Source organism: Carcharodon carcharias, chromosome 6 (genome assembly GCF_017639515.1).
Source record: "Carcharodon carcharias isolate sCarCar2 chromosome 6, sCarCar2.pri, whole genome shotgun sequence".
Taxonomy (NCBI): Eukaryota; Metazoa; Chordata; class Chondrichthyes; order Lamniformes; family Lamnidae; genus Carcharodon; species Carcharodon carcharias.
Window position 1 is genome coordinate 127,200,481 of NC_054472.1, and position 26,596 is coordinate 127,227,076.

The following is a 26,596-nucleotide window of genomic DNA, read 5'->3' on the forward strand; positions in this document are numbered from 1 at the left end:
GTTCTATGGAAAGTAAGCTACTAAATGCTTATAAGGCAAGGTCAGAACTTGATAGACTTTGGAAAACAGGTGGCCATTCCATTGAGGAATTCATCATAGATTTTAACAGATTATATAAAGGATTGGCAGAATTCAATTTGGTTTTCCCTGAATTAGTGCTAGTGTTTAAATTGCTGGATTGTAGTAAGGTGTTTCATGTGGATAAGTACCTAATTGTAACTGGTGTTTGGTTCTCGGTGATGGAGACCGTGTTGGATCAGATGCCTGTGACTTCGAAAAAAGTTGTGGGGAAAAAGACATTTCCTTCAGCATTATTGGAACAAAAAAAATCATGCAAACTCATAGAAGAGAGGACTTGACTGGAAGATTTTGAAATGGTCCAGATACCAGACATAGGAGTCAATATAATGGTAGAATTAAAAGACAGGCAGAATGAGAATGAAGCACCTTCAGCAAATCCGGCTATTACAGCAGGAGACAAAATTGGAGCAAAAATAATAGGCGAATGAATCCCAGGAATGCCCAAGGTAAACTTAATAGGTGTTTCAAGTGTGTCTCAAAGTATCATTATGCAACGAACTACCCAAAGCAGGGAGGCAGGGTCTTTGAAATGACACGTAACATACCAAGAGATTTTTGGTTGTTAAATGGGGAATCTCTTTTCTCTTAATGAATAAGTTGCCTAAGAAAATAGTGCTTAGTCGAAATTTTTTTTTAGTTATTTGTTACAGGGTCTTTGAAATGACAAATAATTCTAAGGAAGAGGATGAAGATAATAATTACTCCGAATGAATTATGATCACAAAGAATTTCAGTCTTGTGATAAATGTGTTAGTCACAGAACCATTTAACTGCACAATGCTAGATCGTGCTTGTACTACAGCTGTATATGGAGCAGCTTGAACCGTAGAAAAGCTGTGGTACAGAAAGAGGCCATTCAGCCCATCATGTCTGAGCTGGCCAAAAAAAGAAAAAAGCTGCTCATCTTTAATCCCAGCTTGGTTATGATGTTATCTTGATTCACTAAGTAGTGAGGATCAATACAAAGTTAACTAATATTAAAGTACTGCTTGTTTTAGGTTTTGTGATGACAACCCATTGAGGTCAACAAGGAGACTTGTAATTCCATGTAAAGTAACTGGATATAATACAGATGTAGCCTCAGGTGAGATAGCAATGCTTTTGAGTAAACAAATGAAACTTGACATCGGAGCATGATAAGGCAATTACTTTTGGAAAGTCCGTGGATTGGTAGTTTACCCAGTCTGGTCATTACTATATGCGTAACAAAACCTGACATTTCTTAAAACTAGACAAGTATTAAAGGCATTGGGTGATAAGAATCATGAGAGAAAAAGCAAATTGTCTTGAAGTTACATTGACAATTTGCCGACCACACTTTTCAAAGATTAAAAACCCTCCCAAAAGATGCAGGTGTGGTTGATGAAGAGATTAGTGTGAATGTCCTATTGCAAGCTTTCCATTGGCATCTGACTTTGGATCTATGACAACTACCTCGGCAAAGGTATGAGACAAACATAAGTATTTCATTCTACATTTTGTAGACCTGGTGACCAGATTTTTCTTTCTATAATAATACTTAGTAAGGTTAAAGGATTATTACAGACAAGATCATGGAAAAATTGATAGGGACCAGACTTGGGCACCAGCAAAGTTTCTGACTGATACTGGAGAGGAATTTGCTAATGGTGAGTTCAGAGTCAAGTGTGAAAATGTGAATATCATGGCCATGAATACTGCAGCTGAAAGTCCTTTCAACAATGGACTGTGAAAGGAATCATGTGGTGATTGATGAAATGCTGCATAAATGTTTAGATGATCCACCGGACTGCAAGTTGGTAACCACCAATGACATTGGTGGTTCATGCGAAGAATTCACTTCAGATGTTTGGATGGCATGGTCCCTATCAATAAGTCTATCGCTTAGTCTGTGGGTGCAATCTCAAATTGCCTCTTGTTCTATGAGATAATCCTCCTACTCTAGAAGGAGCTACAATTAGTTCAGTTTTTTGTTCCCAGAACATTTGAATGCTTTACATGCAGGGAAGACAGGCTGTCATCAAGATTCAGGTCTCAGGAAAAAACCCAGAGAGCTCTGAACCATTGTACAAATTCATCTGAAACAGAATTTGATGCAGGAGATTTGGTGTAGTGTGAAAGAGAGGGGGCCATAGGGAATGGAAAGGCCCTGGTAAGGGCATAGGTTGTGATGGTAAGTGTTACGATCACTATGGAGACAAATGACTTTTAAAAGAGAAATGTATGCTTCCAGTTAAGAGCTGAAAGAATGACGCATCAAGAATTCAATGTTCAAAACTTTTATTTTAACAAATAGCTAAAAAACACTTTCGACTAAGCACTATTTTCTTAAGCAACTTATACATTAAACTACAGAAAAGAGATTCCCCATTTAACAACCAAAAATCTCCTGTACAGTTGTGCATTGCACTATCCCTTTATTGGACACTGCATCCTCCAGGAACCAGCCTAAAATTATTCTTGTCTCCTGATGGCTTACTTTTTTTTTCCTTTCCCAGCTGGATAACTTCTAATCCCAGAACCATCTGCAGTCTGGGCCTGAGTTCCTACCTGCGCTCTGATGGTGAACAATAGAATCAGCATTTTCTGTGCTTAAGGTTCAGACCTAGCTGATTCTATCTCTTGCTGTCTACCCCTCAGATGGCTGTAGATCACACAAGACAAAACTGCAAAGCTGCTGCCTCTCTGTGCTATATATGGCTTTATAAGGAAGCTCAGAGCCTGATCTCAAAATGACTTCCTCTACCCTTTTCTCCATGGCAATGGGAAGCATACTAACTTTATATCTAAGTAAAAATCCTAATTACTTGTCCTTGATCCAGATTCCCTTTCACCTTAGAAGGAAATGAATAGTGTCCAGCACCACTGTTTACAACTCAATACCTATAACACCTTTCTGAGACTGGGAGAATCAGGGTCTATTCAGTAGATACCCAGACACTGTGAACATTGTCTATAAGCGTAATTACCTTGCATCTTCCTCTCAGGAAGGGTGAAACTTCAACTGGCATCAATACAACAAAAGTTAGAGCTGGAGACAGTTGTTGAGATCAAAAGAATGACATTGGTATAAAAGCAGCTCTTAAGAAATACAAAGATAAAGTGGAGAAAAATTCAAATTTTCCGTTGCTCTCTAACAATCAAACTACCTATTCACTGTCAGACAGACTGCAGAACAGGTCACATGACTCCTTTCATTTTCCCTAAATTTAAAAACACAGTCCCAAGATATAATAATCTTATAACTCTCAATTGTAACATAAGACAATATATACCAAACATGGAAATTAAACTGTTGAGGTTCATTCCTCATGAGTCATCAGAACTAATTACAAAATCTGAGTCTGAGCAGCTTATAGAAGCAAATGGGACTTCTTGTACCTCCAGTACTCATGTGTTTCATGGTGAAGGTCCTGAGGAACAGATTATAGTAGGTCAGGGGCTGGATAGTGGTAATGCAAATGATAATAACACAGGACAGAGCTATTTTACCCAAGGGTCAATTGTCCGTATTACATTCTGGGTGGCCTTGATTAATCTTACTAGCTTGGAACAAATGATGGCGAGAAAGGAAATCCCTAAAATTAAATGGGTGGATGCAAATCAACAACTGTTTTATTATTTTACATAAAGAAATGAAAGTACAAAAACATTGTTAAGGGTCCTGAAAGAGGGGCATCTTGCAATGTAATGTTTTGTACAGAACATGGAGGCCTTTGATTTAATTTATTTTGAAATTTTAGTTAGATTGTCGGAGACTGTACCTACAAATGAAGATACGCCCTATGGAAGTTCTGAAACTCTGACCTCCATGGGAATTTCCCAGCAAGTTCCAACTTCCTATGGGTAATTTCCCGAGACCCTCTGCAAACGTCTCTAACTCTGAGTTAGAATCAAACACATTGGACAGTTTTGTGTACTTACCTGGATAGTTGTCCGGGAAACATTAGACATATTAAAACCTGGTCTAACATCTGAGTAACTACACAACTGACCTCCTATCACTGCACCACCTGCACCCCCCCCCCCCCCCGCCCCTGACTACACATTTCTGATTTCTGACCTGACCCAACTATCCCTTGGCCCAACTCGACCAAATTTAACTACCTCCCTCCCCAACTTGACCTGACCAAATTTGACTACCCTCCTGACCTGACTTCACCCAACTGCGCCCCCATGACCTGACTACGTGCCCTTCAAATTGGATCCAACCATGCCCTGAATCTGACTACCCCGACCATCCTGCTACCCCTCCTGACCACCCCTCCTGAACATCCAGCCAGTCCCTGATCAGACCACCCCCAATCCATCCACCATCTCACCCATCCTATCTACCTAACCCCGCTCAGCCCTCTCACATTCAAACTAGGCATTTAAACTTGCCATATAGCAGCTAGAGCTATAATAAGGGGGCGTGTCTGGTCTTTCCCCAACTCTACTCCACTCTGATGGAGTTCCCTGATGGACGCTGCACTGAGCATTTCTTTGACAGCTGGGCTCAGAAGGTTCCCTGAAGAAATGTGGTGCAGTGTGAGTCGGGGGAATTTTCAAATGCAGCAGCTATCCAACAATCATTGCCACTGCTCAGAGAATCTGCACCAAAAACTCTAATTTTTATTTAAAGAAATAGAAGGGGGTTAATTGTATGTTAATCTTGTTTCACTGTATGTAGGTGATTTAACTAGAAATTCACTTGGTTCTCTAATAAGTAGATACAGGCTAAAACTGTGGTTGCTGGGTTAGGAGGTGTATGCTTGTAATGTGTAACTTTGTATATAAATATAAAAGTTTGTAAAGATTGGCTCCTGTTCTGTTCCTCACCAGCTGTCTTTCTGGAATGAAACACAAGCCTCAATCAAGATTATAGACTTCATGTACAGGATATTGAATATGTGGAATAGACTCTCTGAGAAAGACTTGGGGTAAATTCAAGGAAGATGGGGAAAGAACTTAAATCTAAAAATAAGGTTATCAATATTAGCAGATAAGCCGGCAGCATGTTTGTCTAATAACCTTCTCAGAAAAACTGAACAACCCATTTAAAATAAATAGTTGTATTATTTAAAGCAAGGGATCTTAAGTGATGGGGTTGGGGGAAGTCTGGAACAGAGTAATTATGCAGAAACACTGGATGGAGTGGGTTTCATGAGCCTAATACCTTTTATTGCTCCAGACTTCATGCTTTTCTGCCCTGGTAGACACCTGCAGCCAGTTACCGTCATTTACTTAACCTGGTAATTACCCAATTCACTTGTTATTGTTACACAAGACATGTAATTAACTAGCTCTGTAATGATTTTGGAATTGACAAAATATATAATGTATGATAAACTACAAAAAATACTAATTTGCTAGTTTCTGGATCATCAAGGAGGATTCTGCTACACTCCATAGCAGTTATGTAAACCACTGTGAGTCAAGTCCATTTGTGTGTCGTTTAGAGTTATACATACCTGGGATATACAAACATTTGTTTTCCTACACGTGTGTTTTATGATTAATCTGTTTGTAGTCAAGAACAGTAATAATAACTTGTATTTGCATAGCAATTTTTACATAGTAAAAGGTCAATCCTGTACCTCTGTTGGCTTTTTTAATTCTTCACCTGTCTTTTCTCCGCTTCTTGCTATGTGACTAAGTCCTTTTCCCTCCCAGGAAATAGTTAAGATATATCTGGAAGGGACAGCGAATGAGCCTCTTCAAAAACTCTAGAGCAATCTCACCAGTTGTAAATATTGAAAAATTGATTTGTTGGTACCTGACACCTGGAATATTATTTCACAAATAAAGTAACTTGACTTAAGAACATAAGAAATTGGAGCTGGAGTAGACCATTCTGTTCCTTAAGCCTGCTTCACCATTTAATATGATCATTGCTGATCTTCTGAATCAACTCTACCTGCCTGCTCCCCATATCCTTTGATTCCCTGAGAGACCAAAAATCTTTCTATTCCAGCCTTAATAACACTCAACGATGGAGCATCCACAACCCTCTGATGTAGACAATTACAAAGATTCTTCTCTGAAGAAATTCCTCCTCACCTCAGCCTGAAATGACTAATCCTTTATCCTAAGACTATGTGACCACTGGCAAGGCACACCCTGGACAGTCGCATTCAAAATGAGTTTCCTTCAGCTCTGGGTCCTTGCAAACAGACTTGAGGCTTACAGGCTGGAGGCTTCAGATCTTACAATCCATCCTCCTTTTACCAACAGCCTTCCCTTCCTTTATACATATTTTTCTCTTTGAATGCAAATTCTCATTACTACTAGGTTTTTTTTAAACTTTAAATCTTCTAACAATAAAACCCTTCCATAATATCCACGTTACTAGCAAGCGTAAAAAAAACCACATTGGGTTGAATCCCCCCCCCCCCCCCCCCCCCCCCCCGCCTCCTCCCCCCGTCGGGGGGAAGTTGATGGGTGGGCACGTATGGGCACGCTTCCGATCGGTGCCCCCAATCGGAGGCACAGTGCCATTTTACGTGGGTGGGCCAATTAAGGCCCACCCAGCGTGACATCCGCAGGGAAGTGCTATGCGCTCCCTGTGTCGGGGTGGGGGATTCCCAAAATCACGAGTGCACTCTTTTGCGCATACACACGGAAGACTGCACTCATCTCCCTGAGGCTAAGTGCTGCCTCAGGGAGATTGCCTCTACTTTCAAAAATATTAAAAATAGAAATAAAAAAATTCGCTTACATGTCCCCTCACATGAGCTGGGACATATCCATAATTTTTACAAAATCTTTATTAAAATTTTTTTAAACCCACATGAAACCTCATCTCGCTTGCGGATGAGGTCTCATGTTTTTTCTAGTTCCCGCTGGGGCTCCTGGCCTGCCCGACAATCTTAAGGTTGGACGAGCAGGTCCTTTAATTACTTAATTGACCCTGTCAATGGCCTCAATTGGCCGTTGACAGGTCGGCGGGTGCGCAGCTTATTTTGCTGCACTCCTGCCTTCCTGAAAATTTAAATCGGGCGCAGTGACGTCAGGAGTACCCTCCGACATCACTGCGCGTCATTGTAAGCGTCAGCAAGCGGGCCCTGCCTCCGCTCACGACTCTCAATATTCTGCCCATTGTTCCTGAGTGTCACCTGATTAGGTGTAATATTTCACCTACTCTTTTGAATGGTCTATTTAAAATTGCAAATTGTCCCTTTTACACCTCACCTTCTATTTCCTTACATTTATCTAATTACCATTTCAAAGCTACTTCTCTTATATACTTCAAAGTCTCTAGACCAGCTGGCTTTAATCCAATTAAGACACACACAGAGACACCCCTAACCTCTATTTTAAAATTATTTCCAATAATATTATAGACATTATTACATCTTCTTGACACCAACAATGCAAGTATATCCTTGAATACAGTTATGAAAACGACGTAGAGTACGTCAGCTGTGGTCTCATCAAAGTCCTGTACAGTTGTAGGCAGCCTTGTGCTTGACTAGTCCCCTTACTTTAAAGGCCAACATGCCATTTGCCTTACTAATTGCTTGCTGTACCTGCATGCTTCCTTTGTGTTCCTTGTACCTGTATGCCCAAGACACTCTTAAACATCATTTACAAGTTTTGCACCTTTTTTGAAAAAAATCTGCTTTTCTGTTCTATTGCCAAAGTGAATAGCCTCACACCTCCTCACATTATACTTCATCTACCTTATTGCCTACTCAATTAACTTCTCTATCTCTTTATATTCTCTTTCCTGGTGGCTTACATTCCGATCTAGCTTTGTACCGTAAGCAAACTTGGACAGAACTCTCGGATTCCTCTATTGAGACATTAATATAGATTGGAAATAGCAAAGGCACCAGCACTGATCCTTATAACAGCCCAATAGTTACAGCCTGCCAACTTAAAATACCCCAATTATCCCTCCCTCTTCCTTTCTGCCCATTAACCAATCTTCCATCCATGCTAAGTTACTAACCAAAGCCACATGAGCCTTATATTGTATAGTAACCTTTTGTCTGGTACTTTGTAGCCTTCTGGAAGTTCAAGTACGTTTCATCGACTGGTTTTTCTTGATCCGGCCTACTAGTTACATCTTCAGTAAATTCTAATAAATTTGTCAAACACAATTTCCCTTACATTAAACTATGTTTACTTTGTCTGATCACACTGTAGTTTTCTAAGTGCATTCTTAAGACTTGCTTAATAATAGATTTCACCACCTGATGTCAGGCTAACTGGCTCGTAGTTACCTATTTTCCTGAATTGCACTGTTAGACTTGCTAAGTTTTGATCAGCTGGGACTCTTCTAGAATCTAGGGAATTTTGGAAAATCACAACCAGCATATCCACTATCCTGCAGCTATCTTTTTAGGATACAACGATGTAAGCCATCGGATCCTGGGAATTTGCCATCGTTCAGTCCCTTAAGTTTCCCCAATACCCTTTCTCTGTGATATTAATTATCTTAATTTCATAACTCTTATTAGTCCCTTTGTTATCCTCTGTTTTTGGTTTGAAATTTCTGAAGACAGACACAGAATATCTGTTCAACGGCTCTGTCATTTCCTCATTTCCCATGATAATTTCTCCTGTCTCTGCATATGAGGGACCAATGTTTACTTTAGCTACTCTCCTTTTCATATACTTGTAAAAGCTCTTACAATCTTATTTACGTTATTGACTAGTTTACTCTCATATTTTCTTCTTATCAACCTTTTGGTCACCATTTCCCTAATACGAATGTACAAATTAGGAGCAGGAGTAGGCCACTCGGTCCTTCAAGCCTGCTCCACCATTCAATAAGATCATGGCTGACCTAACTGTAACCTCCTGCCTTCCCCCAATAACCTTTCACCCGTTGTTTATCAGGAATCTATCTACCTCTGCCCTGAAAACATTCAAAGACTCTGCTTCCACTGCCTTTTGAGGAAGGGAGTTCCAAAGTCTCACTGCCCTCCGAGAGAAAAAGTTTCTTCTCATCTCTGTCTTAAATGGACAACCCCGTATTTTTAAACAATGCCACCTAGTTCTAGATTCTCCCACAAAATGAAACATCCTCTCCACATCCACTCTATCAAGACCTTCCAGGATCTTATACGTTTCAATCAAGTCATCTTTTACTCTTCTAAACTCCAGCGGATACAAGTCTAGCCTGTCCAACCTTTCCTTATAAGACAACCCACCCATTCTAGGAATGGAATATTACGGACCGTTGTGGCGGGGGCAGGGCATAAAATGCCGCGCGATGTTCAAATGTCCAGTGACTTGGATGGGATCGTAAAATCCTGCCGGTGAAAAATTCTGTCCTTGGTATTAGTTTGGTAAACCTTCTCTGAACTGCTAATGCATTTTCATCCTTCCTTAAAGAGACCAATACTGTACACAGTACTCCAGATGTGGTCTCACCTGTACAACTGAAGCATAACCTCCCTATTTTTGTATTCAATTCCCCTCGCAATAAACAATAACATTCTATTACCTGCATACTCGCCCTTTGTGATTCATGCACTAGAACACCCAGATCCCTCTGCATCTCAGAGCACTGCAATCTCTCACCATTTAGATAATATGCTCTTTTTATTTTTCTTGCCAAAATGGGCAACTTCACGTTTTCCCACATTATACTCCATTTTCTAAATCTTTGCCCACTCACTCAACCTTTCTATGTCCCATTGTAGCCTCCTTATGTTCTCCTCACATCTTACTTTCCTACCTATCTTTATATTATCAGAAAATTCAGCAACCATACCTTTGACCCCTTCATCCAAGTTGTTTATGTCAATTATAAGAAGCTGAGGCCCCAACACTGATTCCTGTGACACACCACTCATCACATCCTGCCAACCAGAAAATGACCCATTTATGGCTATCCTCTGTTCCTGTTAGCTAGCTAACATTCTATTCATGCCAATATGTCATCTTCTACACTATGAGCTTTTATTTTCCACAATAACTTTTGATGTGGCACCTTATCAGACACCTTCTAGAAATCTAATCTATGTACATCCACATCCCTTTATCCAGAGCACATGTGACTCCTTCAAAGAACTCTAGTAAATTGGTTAAACATGGTTTCCCTTTCACAAAACCATGTTGACTCTGCCTGATTGCCTTGATTTTTTTCTAAGTGCCCTGTCATAACATCTTTAATAATAGCCCTGTTAATTGTTTAATGACTATTTGAATGGCCTTAATAGGCCTTTGAAAGTTCGGTGGGCGTGCAGCCGACTCAGCTGCGCGCCCGCCAAACTGAAAATCTAAATGACGCATGGTGACGTCGGGACGTCCGCCCAATGTCACCACGTGTCATTTTACATGTGGGTGAGTGGGCCCTGCCCCCGCTTGCCAACCTGAAAATTCTTCCCATAAGGATGTACAGACGTGCAGTGAGATTGGATTTACGCAACATAACGCTCATGGGTACAATCCAAATTTTATACTTCGTGATTGTAAGAACACAGCCAAAGAAAAGTAATGCATTATAGTTGAACATTTCTCCCTGTAACTATGCTATTTGTAAATATTATATGCTATATTATGCCATTAGGATACCATTGGTGCAGCAGAATAACATTTTGCTGATCTGCTACTTCATAGATGATCTATATATATCTTCTAATCTGTCCTAAGCTCTGAAAAATGTGATGGCTTGTTTGTGGAAAATGACCCATATAGGGTTTTAATTCTCCTATATCTAAACCTTCTTCAAATGTTTATGCATTCATATACTCCAGGGTATCAACACTTGAAGCACACCAAGCTTTAATCATTTATTTATATGCCTTGGAGACTTAAACTGGATGATAAGATACTTCGCTTCAGCACAGCAGGAAAGGATAAACAATGAAAGTCATGTCAATTATTTTGGACAATGTGTTGAAAGATGGTGTGTGCTAATCTGAAACAATGCCTTTTACTATTGGGTATAATTTTAGGAGTAGTTGTTCTTGTCAGTTCTGAAAAATTAATGAACAATCTTCTGTGCAGTGTTCTTTTTATTTAGTCAAACTCTTTTGGAGCCTGCTCATTTGGAGTTCAGTGATTATACCTGGATTTTCATTTTAATGTTACACCAATGAATTTAAAAGCTGAAAGTTTACTTTAAATGATAAATATAGCCTACATATTTTCACAACTACATTTAGCTTGCATTTCCATCTGCAGTGTTACAGCTATGTGCAGTGTTCATGAGATATTTTAGTTCAGACAACCTTAACCTATTTCCTAGTGGAAGACACCTAAACAGCAGGGAAAAACCCTCAAATTTGCAGACTTTTTCAAGAGTTTGTGCTCGGAAAACTTCTGCATTGAGGATCATCGTATTTTAAAAAAATTTATAAGTTGTCCTACATCCCTGATGTCAATTATGAACCATACCACAACGATGGGTTCCAGCCTGATAAAGAAGGGTGTGTCTCTGCCATGCCATATGCTTGTAATTGAGCACAGAAGATAAAAACTGTTAGAAATTGTTATCCAAAACAAAAACAGAATTACCTGGAAAAACTCAGCAGGTCTGGCAGCATCGGCGGAGAAGAAAAGAGTTGACGTTTCGCGTCCTCATGACCCTTCAACAGAAATTGTTTTTATCTTTGTTTTTATCTCTTTATTTTTATCTTTGTTTTTATCTCTGTAGAAATTGTTATGTTTTGAGGCTTCAACAAAGTTATAAAGGGAACCATCACCATAAAATCTTTGACGGTAAAATTGTTTATCCAACAGGCTGCATATGTTAATAATCAGCAATTACGCTGTCAGTTCAAGCATTGATCTAGAACACTATGGAACATTTAGGGGTATTTTTATTTTCCCACCATGCACAATGCTAAACCGAGCTGCATCTTGCAGGAAGACACTGGGTGAGTGGGAGTTGTCATCATGGGAGAGGAGAAATTGGCAGGATGTGCCTTACTAGCAGTTGCCATGATGGCAGCAGTGTTGGAGTAAGTCACTCGCCCATCTGCTGATGGCAGGGTTGGCCTTTAAGGGCTGATCAAAGGGATGAGATTTAAAAAAGACAAAGTTAAGACATACCAATATTAATATTCCATAAAATCAATTATAAAGTTGCTTGGAATTTCAGCAAGAAGTATATAAGCTTGTTCAATACTAAATGTCTCGTGTAGTTTATAGAATGCGCCCATTTTTGAAACAGGTTATGAATGGATTGAAAATATAAAAATAATAGCCATCATGGCTGTCAAAGGCCTATTAAGGCCGTTAAAAAAGTAATTGAGTTGTTAACAGCGCTGCCCTAAGGTTCACAGGCAGGCAAAGAGCCCACGGGTGGGATGAGGTTTCCTGAAGGTTTTATAAAATAATTAAACAAATTTGGCAAAATGCACAAACATGTGCCAGGTCATGTGACTCTGTCACATGGTGGGACATGTTTAAATAATTTTTTACTTCCGTTATTAACAAGTTTTATTATCAACTTGATCTCCCTGAGGCATCTCTGTGCCTCAGGGAGATTGCTGTGAGCTTTCACACGCATGCCGTGACTCTCTCTCCTCCCCCCGCCCACACAGTAGTACTGAGCACTACCGGCCGCGCATCACGCTGGGCGGGCCTTAATTGGCAATCGCCTCCGCCCCCGCCCACTCCCGACCGGCCTGACATAGGTAAGATTCAGCCCATAGAAATGTATTGTTTGGGAGGAACAATTTTATTTTGATGCAGCAAGTGAATTTGTAGTACTTTGAGAATTAATGACCCCCTTGTTATAATGTTTGTTTTTTGTGAGTAGTTGTTCTGATGGTGAAGCTAATTATTGAAGCATGGGGTCCTTCTAAAGAAGTATTTTTGAAGACTATGGAATGGTTTCTGTTTGTTTTGCACTCTGATTCTAGTAAAATTGGCTGAACCAGTGCAAAATATTAAGGAATTTTAAGTCCAAAATCACTTGCATTTGGGTTTTCTGTAATCTTTTCCACTAGTTCGACATTTTCTTAGGTGCTCAAAAACAAAATTAGTTTATTGAGAAACTAACTAGTGTACAACAATGAATCCATTAGATGGTTCAGTGCAGTTTTTTTTTATCACTCTGGTTGTTTACAGGGTTACTTATAGATGGAGACTGGACACCCTAATTAGAAATATAAAAGCATAATACTGCCAATGCTGGAAATCTGAAATGAAAACAGAAGATGTTGGAAGTATTCAGCAGATCAGGCAGCACCTGTGGAGAGTAACAGAGTTAATGGCCAGAAATTTGACGTCAGCATGCGTCATTTAGACATTACATTTGCTGGGCGTGCACCAGAGGTGGCTGTGCACCCGCTGAAATATCAACGGCCTATTAAGACCATTAAGAAACCAACTAAAGTAGTTATGAATGCTGCCCATCCAACCTTAAGATTGAAGTTTCCTGAAGGTTTTAGTAAATAAATGAATATTTTTTGCACAATTCATAAACATGTTCCAGCTCAAGTGACACTGTCACATGACGGGACATGTCTAAATAATTTTTAACTTTATGATTTATGAACTTTCATTATATACTTAACCTCTTTGAGGCAGCTCTGTGCCTCAGGGATACTTTTGTGCTCTTTTGCGCACATGTGTGAAAGAGCACAGGCCCCAACTCTCCTTCCAGTGCTACCGGCCATGCGTCACACTGGGCGGGCATTAATTGGCCCGCCCACGTAAAATGGTGGTGCACAGCCAATTGTGGGCGGTGTTTGAATCCTTGCCCATTGCCAACTGGCCTGCCCAGCCAGCAGAAAATTCTCCCCAGTGTTTCAGGTGGATGACTCTTCACCAGAACTACTAGGAGTACTTACTTTTATTGATAAACCCATTTTTAGTTGTATTAATTAAACTGGACTAGATTATTACTGTTAAATGAACCATGGAATATTTTAATGGAAAATAAATAATTGAGTTCTATTCAGCTGCCTGATTGCACTGGTTCGTGGGCAACTTTGTTTGTACAAATTAATTCAAGTGGAAACTTGAACTGTAGCCTAACCAGTGCAATTTCACATGCATTTTGGGTGCAATTTCCTGATTGCACCCGAAGCAGTAACTCTATCCCTGTCTCCCCAGACATCTGAAATGTAATAAATGAGAAGATTGTACATGTATGACTGAATACTGCTGCCTCTGTTATAGTGGAATGCCTTAGGAAACAAAAATGGGATTCTCATTAGTTTATCGGTAACAGGCACTTACAAGACCCACAGAAGCAGTGACTGCATTATTGAATTCTGTCTGCATTAATGCATTGCAAATAAAAACTGTAAAATTTTGCAAGGTCCTGTGAAATATCACTTTGTTATAGCATTCAATATTATTAATATTGCTTTATTGCTGCCAGAATCATACCAAGTTCAAAAGAAAGAGTTAAGTTCCAACATGTGCTAACTTAATTTGATGAAACAGAGGTTTCTCCACAGGGTTTTCCATATGCTCAGCTTCAATTGCAGACATTCTGGTGAATTAATCATAGTTTTCAAGGTATTAAGGGGAACATATTGGGCAGATAGAGAGAAGCTATTTCCACCAATTGGGGACATAGTCTAAAATTAGAGCCAGGCCTTTCAGGAGTGTAATTAGAAAGCACTTGTAACTCGTTCGAGTACAAACCCGTTTCCATCTGTTTCAGATGAAGTTACATTGTTTCATAGTTTGCCATTGTGAGATCTGAACTCTTGAGCTTGGGATTACAAACCCAGTACCATAACCACTTGGTTATTTATACAAACAGGCTGCTTGAAGTTTGTCTTTTGCAAATGTCAATTAATGCTAGATAAGTTGTGAACTTTAAATCTGTGATTGATTTTTGTTATCCAAAAGCGTTAATGGATATGGGGTAAAGGTAATTATATGGAGTTATGAAACAGATCAGCGATAATCTCATTGAATGTCAAAACAGGCTCAAGAGGCTAAATGACTACACCTGTTCATATTCCTATATTCTGTCAGAGTGAAGGTGTTTTTCATTTCATGAATGTTAGCAAACTCAAGGATGAATCACATTGGTCATGCCTTACTGCTAGCTCCTACTCAGTTACTTGGAGACATGTCATCCAGTTGTGCTCTCAATTGAGTAATGTTGCGTAGCACAGGGAAACCTGGAAGAAGGGAAGAAATGTTCTTTGAGATTAAACTACGTACTACTTTTTTACATTTTCACAAAGGTGTAATTTACTTTATATTACAGTAGAGGGAAGAGGATGGGATTGCTATCCTGAAAGGAGGAGATCAAACAGATGAAAGACTTTCTTCATTCAAAACCAATCTTATGAACTTGTGCTTAAATAATAGCAATGTAGAAAGGAGAACAAGGCCCAGAGAATTCACATGATGCCAATTGGCCATTCAAACTTCATAACTTCATCTTTTCCATTTTATGACATAATATTCAAATGTTGTAACTGCAGTTACCTTTAATTTCATGATGAAATGCCCTTAATTATAACCTGGTAGATTTTGGATTAAAAGCCTTGAACAAATTGTGCATTTACCACTCAGATGTTGGCTATTAGCAATTAGATCACGGTTATATAATTTTGTTCAAAGATGTTGGAGTGGTAATTTTTTGCTGTTTACAAGTTTGATTTGCTCCCTCCTGGCAGCATTATCTTAAGGAGCAATGAACATGTGTCTGAAGTATACTGAAAGTCACCACCGTAGTCCTAAAGGACCATAGGCTGCTCTCTTATTACAGTGAGACAACTGGTGATGGGTTTAGCCTGAAGGTCACCACAACTCATGTGAGGGGCGAGGTTGAGAAGGATGACTTCATGGATGACCTCAGCCGGTATGGGAATTGAACCTGTACTATTGGCATCATTCTACATCACAAACCAGCCATCCAGTCAACTGAGCTAACTGGTGATAAACTGAAGGAAAATGTGTCAAATTTAGATGTTTCTGGGCCATCAGAATGCCGTTCTCTAGGCAGCTGCTTTAGTTTACATAAATTGAGATTTAAAGCTTATATAGCACAGAAACCTGCACAAAAGTGGAAGTAGGCCATCATCCAAACTAGATGAATGACTTACTGACAATTTTCAGGCTGTAGTTTATTTCTGCACAGAGTCCTGTAACATAGAGAGCCACTTGGTAGTGTTTTATAATCAGAGTAAGGAGTACTCGCAACTTAAAGTAACCAGTCTGCACGTTTTTATTTGATTTCTATGTAAAATGTAATCCTTGTAAAGATAAAATCCAAGTCACTTTAAATACGTAAAGTGTTGCTGTTAATAACTGAAGCACTGCTAATGAAACTTCAGATTGTTGATCATTTAATACCACCTATTAAATAGTACATTTAATAACTGCTGTTGTATAGCCTCCAGTGCCAGCTGTAATATACCAGGTTGGTTAGGCAAATCACCATTTATTCGTTGCAGGCTGCAAGATAAAAAGAACAACTAGAGCTAGGATAATAGGATAAGAATGCACTAATTAGTGCAATAACACTGAAATCAGCTATCAAACTCCAGGGCCAGGATTTTACGGCCTCTCCTGCCCGACAGGATATTATGGTCTTGCTGAACTGAAAGGAGATTTAAATGGCTCACCACATCTGTTGGGGGACGGGGGTGGGGGAGACACACATAGCTGGGCTGTAAAATCGTGGCCCAGACTTAATCCTAGTTTGGGTTTACATGTAAATGTTATTGGCTTAATTGCAAAGAATGTTAAATAGTACAATTCCTGTGTTTATCAAAATAGTTACCTAATAAATTCTATTGCAGAATAGAATTTTTGAGGCTGTGTAAGCTGAATGTTTTGGAAGTGTTCTGTACAAACAATTATGCAACAGAGCAATTTCAATGTAACATTTTTTTTCTGCAAATTATATGCAGCAGCTATGATTCCAAGGTGTAAAGCATTTTGAATGAAGAATTGTGTTTAATAATTTACTCAAGCTTTGCAAGCTATTCTCTGTCTTGTTAAACAGTTAGCTATCATAATGGGAAGATGGTCGACTTAATATTTTTCAAAGATGAAGTGGGCAGGGAACCTACTGTTCTATTCCAGAAATCCAATTGATGAAGGATAGAACTGGAGCCATTCTTTGCATGCTTCTATATTTATGTACAGTGTTGCACATTACAAGCATGCACCTCCTAATGTATCCACCACAGTTTCTGTTCCTACTTACTGAGCCATCACATAATCCCAAGTTAATGCCCATCACCTGCATATAATTAAATACAATTGATATAAAATTAACAAATTCCCTTCTCTTTCTTCAAAAAAAGAGTTGATATGCACAACCAAAATTCCAAAACAAACTAAATCAAAGACCCCTATATTCTATACATTGCGAGATGCCTCTCCTCCAACACCCCTAACAATTTTGTCATGCATGCATTCCTTTTTGCAAAACAATTTGAAAATTGGATGACTTATATCCTTCCATTTAGATTTAGAGAATTCATTTCTCTCAGGCATTTGCTTCAATAAACAAAGGTCAATCTGTAAACTTTTCTCACTCTTGTTTCTCGTGGAGTATATACCACACCACAAGGAACAATTACTTACATAACATTCAGTATAGACATCCTATCATCAGTTCATTCATTCATGTTCTTTGGGTAAGTTAAGAATAGGAATTTAATTCTGCATTTATCTAGATTTAACTTTCATAATGCTTTATTTTCCCTTAAAACATTCCCTGCTTAAAGGTGTTTCATTGTTGTACTTAACACCAAAGCATCAAAACTAGCCTAGACTGAGTGTGCAACCTGCTAAGTGACCAGTCAAGCTTTGCAATTGCTCTGTCTCTTTAGATATAATGTAATCTTTCAGTGATTACCTTGCACATTTCACCAAGATGGGAGTAACACACTCTAATAGGATTGTTGATTTAAAGTCATTCCAGACCTACTTTGCTTAATATCTAAACAATATATTTAAAAGCCACACAAGCCTGACTCCCAATCTTACATTCTAACCAATCTTTAACACATTCTCAAATTTTCTGGCACCACCCCACAAAATATCATCAATATGTATCATGAAGTTGCCTAAAAGTTTATTTTATAATACCAATAAAACATCGTAGGATTTGCTTTTAATTGAAAACAACCTATTTTCAGCAAAATATATCTCACTGAAACATGTCTCATCATGGAATCATCATTGAGGCTATGGACATATTTGTTTAGTTTCCATAGTTTTCCTTCTGTATCTGCTGCCTCTTTTGAGCAGTTTGAGAAAAGTTCTATTTTGACAGTATCACCCTGCAGAAATGTGGCTTTTATGTCAATTGGTCTACACTCCCAAGGAGCTGTAGCAAAAAGAGCCAAAATATTTTACTTTTGCAGCTGTGGGAGAGTCCATTCTAACATCAGTTTCACCCAATTGTTCTTCAAACCCAACCACCACAGAACACTGGGACTGTGTACCCTTGATCGAATATTCCATTGTGAGTGTTTACAAGACGGCACTGATGGGTTACACAAGCTTGATGTCTACATTGCTGCTTGACAGAATAGTCAATGCAGGCTCTGTGCGTAAGGCTAACTACACCTTCTATTGGCATGGCAAGAGCACAGGAGGCCACCATGAAAATGGTGTAGGCTTTGCAGTCAGTAACAGATTGACATAGTCAGTTGAGTCACCAGTAGCAACTTCTTGAATGCCTCACCTCTCTGCGTCAAGCACCTGATGTCAATACCCCCACCCAGCTTGAATGCCAACATCGCAGACAAAGATCAACTCTATTACACTGTCCATGACATGTCATTAAGCAGAAGTGACTTTGTTGGCTTGAGCAAGTTTGCAAATGGAACATGCACCCACTTTCAAGGATATTTTCTATGACTTGTGTGACATGAAGACCCAAGGCATTGATTTTCACATGGAAAACACTGACCAACAAGAGGTAAATGGCAACATTATCTGTCGACCGAGGTGCAGTAGCTTGACAGCAGGCACAAATGCCAAAAACAGCACAAACATACATACGAGCGTACAAATTAGGAGCAGGAGTAGACCATTCAGCCCCTTGAGCCTGCTGCACTATTCATTAAGATCATGGTTGACCTGATTGTAACCTCAACACCACATTACCTCATATCCTTTCACCCCCTTGCATATCAAGATTCTATATACCTCTGCCTTAGAAATGTTCAAAGGCTCTGCTTCCATCACCTTTTGAGGAAGAGAGTTCCAAAGACTCACGAGCCTCTGAGAGAAAAAAAATCCTCATCTCTGTCTGGGGACCCTTATTTTTAAATAAAGACCCACAACCACACCTGATAATCATCTCATATGCAGCACTTGACAGTGTTGACAGAACCTGCCTCTCACTGGCCTCTTACGCCATCAGCAAAAATGCAGCCTTTGAAATTATCCCATCATCAATGGATTTTCTGCATCTCCATCACCTCATGTATATGGAAGGAAGCCAACGACGATCGCCCACTTCATTTAAAGTTGTCTTGTCATCATGATCAGGGGTGAATCACAGGCAGCCAACAATGTTCTTGCTAAGCTATTTGAATGTGAGTCTGCGCAGCAGTCTATAAGGTACCCTGCAGGCCTTGTATTTGCTTAAAGAATGCATGTGCAGGGCCAGGCAAAAAATAATAAAGGGCCTGCACCGTAAAAGCAGGCTACACAGAAAAACTACATTTTAATGGGAACATTAGCACCCAAGTTTGGCATCCAGACTCTCAGGTTAATTATTACATGGATTAGGTATAGACCAGGAATCTATTTATTCTGCCTAAACCCGAAACTCAAAGGAGCACCAATTACTTTACCTATATGACATTGCTCATTTCCCATGCCAGCCACATTGTTGGCCTTTGAGTGATTTTAAGAGCAGTTTTGTGTTATTGAGCCAAGACCAATACAAATTTGTTGAAACAGCCCAAATTCAAGAGCAAGAAACCTTTATACAAAGTTATCATAACGGGCTTCTTCTTTGCCGATGGGGTTTGATTGTGTCTTTTTGTGGAAAATATTTCTTTAAAAAAAATAGATATGTGGATCAACAACAAGGGAGCCAACAGCAAGATAATGTGTATCTATTTTTTAAAAAGAGGGTTGATACTGCGTACAGTGTGAAGCAGCTACGTAGTAGGAAGATGCCTTGTCTGTATAGGGTCTGCTGATCTTGGGTGGTGTGGTAATAGAGCTGCTAAAATTGGCTTCAGTGCCCTGCATTATGAAAGGGGAAAAACTGGTAAGGACTCCTGCTGCCAATATATACCCATTCATCCTGGAGCGTATAATATAGTTAACAGATGAAAGCTATCTTAGCATAGGATGTCAAGGCCAATTAGAACATTTCAATTGCTACACTGGCAAAGATCAGTTAACTCAACACAAGCTCAAAGCTAGAACCTTCCCTTCTTAACCTATTTTTAAAGCTCTTGTGAATAATAATAGGAAGTTTAATGTTCTTGCAGATCAAAACTAGTTTGATTTGTTTGCAACAAAGATTACATATACATTTGCACAGTTACTTTACCAGCAATGCTCACATGAAAGAATTTTTAAAAATTCCTTGAGCAGCAGCTAATACTACAAATCATTTTATTTTAAAACATTTTCCATTCAATGCAAACTGATTTCAGGTTAAATGTTGACTGTGATCATCTGTAAAGATTGATCATGATGATGGGGAATCTCTTAAACTAATGTGAGGACTATCCTGGATAGAACAATGGGTGGGACTTTCAATGTGTTTAATTGACAATTAACAATAATAACAGAGGCTTCATTTGATTTCTTTTATATATATGCATTTTTATTCATTACAAATACATGTGTCAACAAATTTTGCATTTTTTTCTTTGGAATTCTGCTGGTTTATTTTGTGTCAAGGTATTTTTGTAAATCATCTGTGTGATTTAAATTGGTTGCAAGTTATATATAGCATACTCAAAATAGCCCCAACATTATGAAGAAATATATAGAAATACATAGAAATTACTCCAACCAGCCTGCGATGGCATTTATCCTCCCACAAGAGCAAATATTTCTAATCATGTTTACCCACAATATTCCCATAACCCTTCATCAGCTTTTCCTTCACCCATTTACCCAAGCTAACATTAAATGTTATCATAGTTGCTGCCCCAACTATTAGCCCATAGTAGTGAATTTCACATCCTCATTTCTCTGTGTAATGATTATCCTGCTCATTGTCCTAAATCCCTTACATTTAATGTTGTATCTATGGTCCAGTGTTCAAGATCCCTTCATTACTGGAATCAGTCTGCTTTTATCCACCATGTCCCATCCTTTTATTATTGTAAATACTTACATCATACTTCTCAGTAACCTATATTTTAAAACAAAAGAATTTATTATGTCTTCTTTTGTATTTGTATTTCTGCAAGTAAGATATCAGCCTAGTGAATCTGTGTTGTATTGTCCTTCTTAAGCTGCAGAACCTAATATTGCATGCAGGATCTTGTTGACAATCTATATAGACTTATATAAAAGACAAGTGATAATGATTCTATATTAAGAACCGACAGCTAGGCTATGACCTATAGGATAGGTTACTGTAAAAAAAAAAGCTGAGAATAACAGGCCCGCTTTAATATCGGGCATAAGAAGGGTGATTTAACAAGGAAAATTTAAAGTTTCTTGGGGTGAAATAAAGCCAAGCTACATGACTCGGGTACCCAGTGCATTGAGGCTACCCCATGAAGATCTTTGGAAGAATTACTGGTGGGAAATGTAGAAAGATGAAAGGAGCTGTGTAGCGACTTGAATGACCTGAAATGAAAGGATGAAGAGCATGTGGCACAAATCAAGCAGAAGTTGTCACAAACTGCTTGTAGGAGACTACAGTTAACTACACCTTAGAGGATCAAGCTTCTGCTGTGACAGGTCAAAATTTATGGTGGATCTATGTGTCAGAGTAGAAACACAAAATTGTTCCGCAAATAAGCTTTCTGATTCTGAAGAAGTGGTGATTGGATCACAAAGAAGATTAAATGAACTGATGTTTCTGTTACAAGAAATTTGATACGAGTGTGTTAGGCTGCCGAACAACAATATCACAATTTGTCTCATTAGTCTTTATGGATGTACATTTCCACAGAGGTTCTCCTACTCTTAAGTGCCCTCTGTCTGGGGTTTCCACTACTACTTTTCCTCTGTGGAAATTCACAACCACCACCCGCCCGGCTCTTCATGAGTTGCATCCACTTGCACATGCCTTTCTCATAGGTGGATGTAGATTGCTTAGTTTGACTCCATTCTACTGATTGTAAAAATGTAACTGGATGTACCATTGCCTTTCACTTAGCTTTCATTTGCTGTTGAAATTTTCTTTAGTACAATCAGTGGGACTTCCCATTTTGTACTTCTGCTGAATTTCTTTGCACAAAATGTTTTGATAGGAGGAAATTCATCTGCGAAGATGCAATTCAGCAACAAGTATTCACATGGCTTATAAGAGTAACAGAGGACTTGATGCCTGTGCAAACATTTTAATGGCAAACTCAACCTCAGGATCAGCTTTGGGTTGTTCTAGATTTTTCTTCATTTAACTCCCAAAATCCTTGTTTTCCTTCCTGTGTCTTCTATTTAGTAAGATATAGCTACAGGTTGACATTTCGGTTCCTTTCTCTGGGGACTTCTTTTCTCTTCTGTTTTTATTTTCATAGTGACCAGCTTTCAGATTTTTTTCATGCATGCCCTTCAGTCTATTCAAAAGTGCTACTTGGACAAGTACTAACAGTATAGTACTAGTTTTAACTGACCTGAAAATGAAATTTCCTTACTTTCACATTTTATTGGTGCATTTTGCAATAAAGAGCTTTGCTCAGACACTCCAAATAATATAAAGTCCGTAGGATCCAAAATAACAGTGTTTGCATACCTATTCTTCCTTTATCCCTTTGAAGCTCTTCAATGTGGCAGAGATCAACATGTAAAGATCTAAAATGAAAATAATAAAAATAAGTGTTCCCTAGGCTGCTCCAGATTCTAATTTGCGTGTAAAACTATCATTAAGCAGTTTATGTCTGCACAATGACACATTGAAATATGGTGTAAAAACAGTTATTAGGTTACCTAATTCACTACTCAACAAAGTTCACTAAGTCTATCATAATATGAGAATTTTTCTGACATGAAGCTGAATTAGTGCCTCTTTTGCTCACACTCTCTGGCTGCCTAGCAACCATTATCACTGCTTCCTCTTCATAGACTTAAGCAAAAGCTGTGTCATCATCAGCCTCTCTGGTAACCTGTAGAACATCCACCATCAATGCATTTCCAAGACGCAAAGATTTGACCCACACAATAGGCTACTCCAAGCTGCACTTCAAGTGCTGGGTGCATACTGCAAGATATCCCTTTTGGTTTTCCAAAGACATGTCATGAGTTACAGAAGTAATACATATCTTTTATCACCCAGCAGGTATTCTGTTCCTTGCCCCTGCTGTTGAAATAAAACTGAGACATGGAACTGAACTGTAGAAATTGGTTGCAACAAACACAGATCCTCTGTAGCTTCCTGACTGAATGCAGTCTCCAGATTCGGAGTTGCTAGAAAAGATCTTGGAAAGACCTGGGTCTATACATCCTGCTGGAGCCACATGCTCTAGCTTTTCTCTGGCACTGCCTGATTAATCTGATTGTTTTTCCAATTCCGGTTGCTCCCCTTTTTCCCCATCTTCTAGCATATGGATTATGTAAATTGAAATTCCCATTAGGAAGCCCGTTGTGCAGTACCTCAGATCCTAGTTTAGTAATTGTTTTGAAATAGAATGCTTTCTAAGTGTCATGCAGATTGTAGGATTGTAGGATAAGATCCCCGGAGTATAGTAATGCGAATCAAAGCTATAATACTCTCAGTGAGGCCAAGATATATCCAAACTGAAGGAAAGCAATCTGGTATTAGAAGGAGGGAGATTGTATATTCCATATCAAATAGATGCATACACAATAACTGCCATAATTCTAAAATTTGCTTTCCTAAAAATAGTCAACAAACAATATGATTTTAACATGGTTTCCTCTGTTTTCATTAAATGACTCGATAATTGTTTTTATTGCTGGTATCACAATGGGAGACTTAGGGATGTATGCCAAATAATTGCAATATTGGTGATGTGCCCAAGGCCGCCAGCCTTCTGCCTGTTTTGGACAGAAATGCCCATTAGTTGATGATAGTGAAAGCAAGGGCCTAGATTTTCAGCTGCTAGTCACCCATGTTTCAGGTGAGAAACGGCAGCCTGCTGTTGAAGGCCTTTGTCATTTTTTTAAAAGTAAACCTGAACCTCCAACTATTCAGCTTATGCAGCCTTTACCATTACATGCAAGAATATATCATTACATTGGGGGGGGGTGGGGGTGCGGTAGTATAGTGGTATTGTCACTGCCCTGGGGACCCGGGTTCAAATCACACCATGGCAGATGGTGAAATTTGAGTTCAATAAAATATCTGGAATTAATCATAAAAACCCATTTGGTTCATGAATGTCTTTTAGAGAAGGAAATCTACCTGGTATTGCCTACATGTGATTCCAGACCCACTGCAATGTGGTTGACTCAGTTGTATCAAATCACTACAAAGTTTAAAAGGAACGAAACCAGACGGACCATCCGGCATTGATATAGGCACCGGAAATGACAATGGCAAACTCTGATGAAGAGTCACACGGACTCAAAACGTTAACTCTGTCTTCCTCTCCACAGATGCTGTCAGACCTGCTGAGCTTTTCCTGCTATTTTTGTTTTTATTATGGCAAACTCAGCCCTTTCAAACCTGCAAAGTCCTCCTTATTAACAACGGGAGGCGAGTACCAAAATTGGGAGAGCAGCCTGATATAGTCATACTCACAAAATCATATCTTACAGATAGTGTCCTAGACACCATCATCACTGTCCTGACCCACAGGCTGTTTGGGCCATCAGCAGCAGCAGAAATGTGCCCAACCACAATCTTTAATCTCATGCCTGACATATCCTGACATTATCACCAGGGTCTACCCTGGTTCAATGAAGAGGGCATGCCAGGAGTAGCACCAGGCATACCTAAAAATGAGGTGTCAACCTGGTGAAGCTCTAGTAGTACAGCACTACTGTATGCCAACCAGCATATACAGCAAGTGATAGACAGAGCTAAGTGATTCCACAATCAATGGATCCGATCTAAGATCTGCAGTCCTGCCACATCAGTCATGAATGGCGGTTGACAATTAAACAACGTACTGTAGGAGGAGGCTCAACAAATATCCACATCAATGATGGGGCAGCCCAGTACATCAGTGCAAAAGATAAGGCTGAAGCATTTGCAACAATCTTCAGCCAGAAGTGTTGAGTGAATGATCCATCTCAGCCTCCTCCAAAGCTCCCCAGCATCACAGATGCCAGTCTTCAGCCAATTCGATTCATTCCATATAATATCAAGAAACAGATGAAGGCACTGGATACTGCAAAGGCTATGGGACCTGATAATATTCCGGCAATAGTAATGAAGACTTGTGCTGCAGAAATTGCCACAACCCTAGCCAAGCTGTTCCATTACTGCTATAACGCTGGCATCTACCCAGCAGTATGGAAAATTGCCCAGGTATGACTTAAAGCAGGCCAAATCCAACTGGCTCAATTACCGTCCCAATTACCGCTGTCAAGTGGCACTTGCTTAGCAATAACCTGCTCACTGACACTCAGCTTTGGTTCTGCCAGGGCCATTCAGCTCCTGACCACATTATAGCCTTGCTTTAAACATGGATGAAATAGATGAACTCCAGAGGTGAGGTGAGAGTAACTGCCCTTGACATCAAGGCAGCATTTGATCAAGTGTGGCATCAAGGAGCCCAGGCAAAACTGGAGTCAGTGGGAAAACTCTCCACTGGTTGGAGTCATATCTAGCATAAAGGAAGATAGTTGTGGTTGTTGGAGGCCAATCATCTCAGTTCCAGGACATCACTGCAGGAGTTCCTCAGGGTAGTGCCCTCGTCCCAACCGTCTTCAGCTGCTTCATCAATGACCTTCCTTTCATCAAAAGGTCAGAAGTGGGGATGTTCACTGATAATTGCACAATGTTCACCATTCACGACTCCTCAAATACTGAAGCAGTCCATGTCCAAATGCAGCAAGACCTGGACAATATCCAGGCCTGGGCTGACAAGTGGAAGTAACATTCGTGCCACACAAGTGCCAGGCAATGACCATATCCAACAAGAGAGCATCTAACCATCACCCCTTAACATTCAATGGCATTACTATCTCTGAATCCCCCACTATTAACATCCTGGGAGTTACCATTGACAAGAAATGGAACTGGACTAGCCATATAAATATTGTGTTTACAAGAACAGATCAGAGGCTAGGAGTCCTGTGATGAATAACTCACCTCGTGTCTCCCCAAAGTCTGTCCACCATCTTCAAGGCACAAGTCAGGAGTGTGATTGAATACTCTCCACTTGCCTGGATGAGTGCAGCTCCAACAACACTCAAGAAGCTTGACACCATCCAGGACAAAGCATCCCACTTGATTGGCACCCCATCCACAAACATTCACTCCCTCCACCGCTGACACACAGTGGCAACAGTGTGTACCATCTACTAGATGCACAGCAGGAACTCACCAAGGCTCCTTGGACAGCACCTTCCAAACCCATGACTGGCACCA

The 26,596-nt window shown here is 39.6% G+C and overlaps 1 protein-coding gene across 3 annotated transcripts in view; it reads left to right on the top strand.

Annotated features, from left to right (window-relative positions):
• LOC121279258 (RNA-binding Raly-like protein) overlaps positions 1-26,596 on the top strand; it is a 1,065,807-nt gene that overhangs the window by 110,797 nt on the left and 928,414 nt on the right. The window lies entirely within an intron of this gene.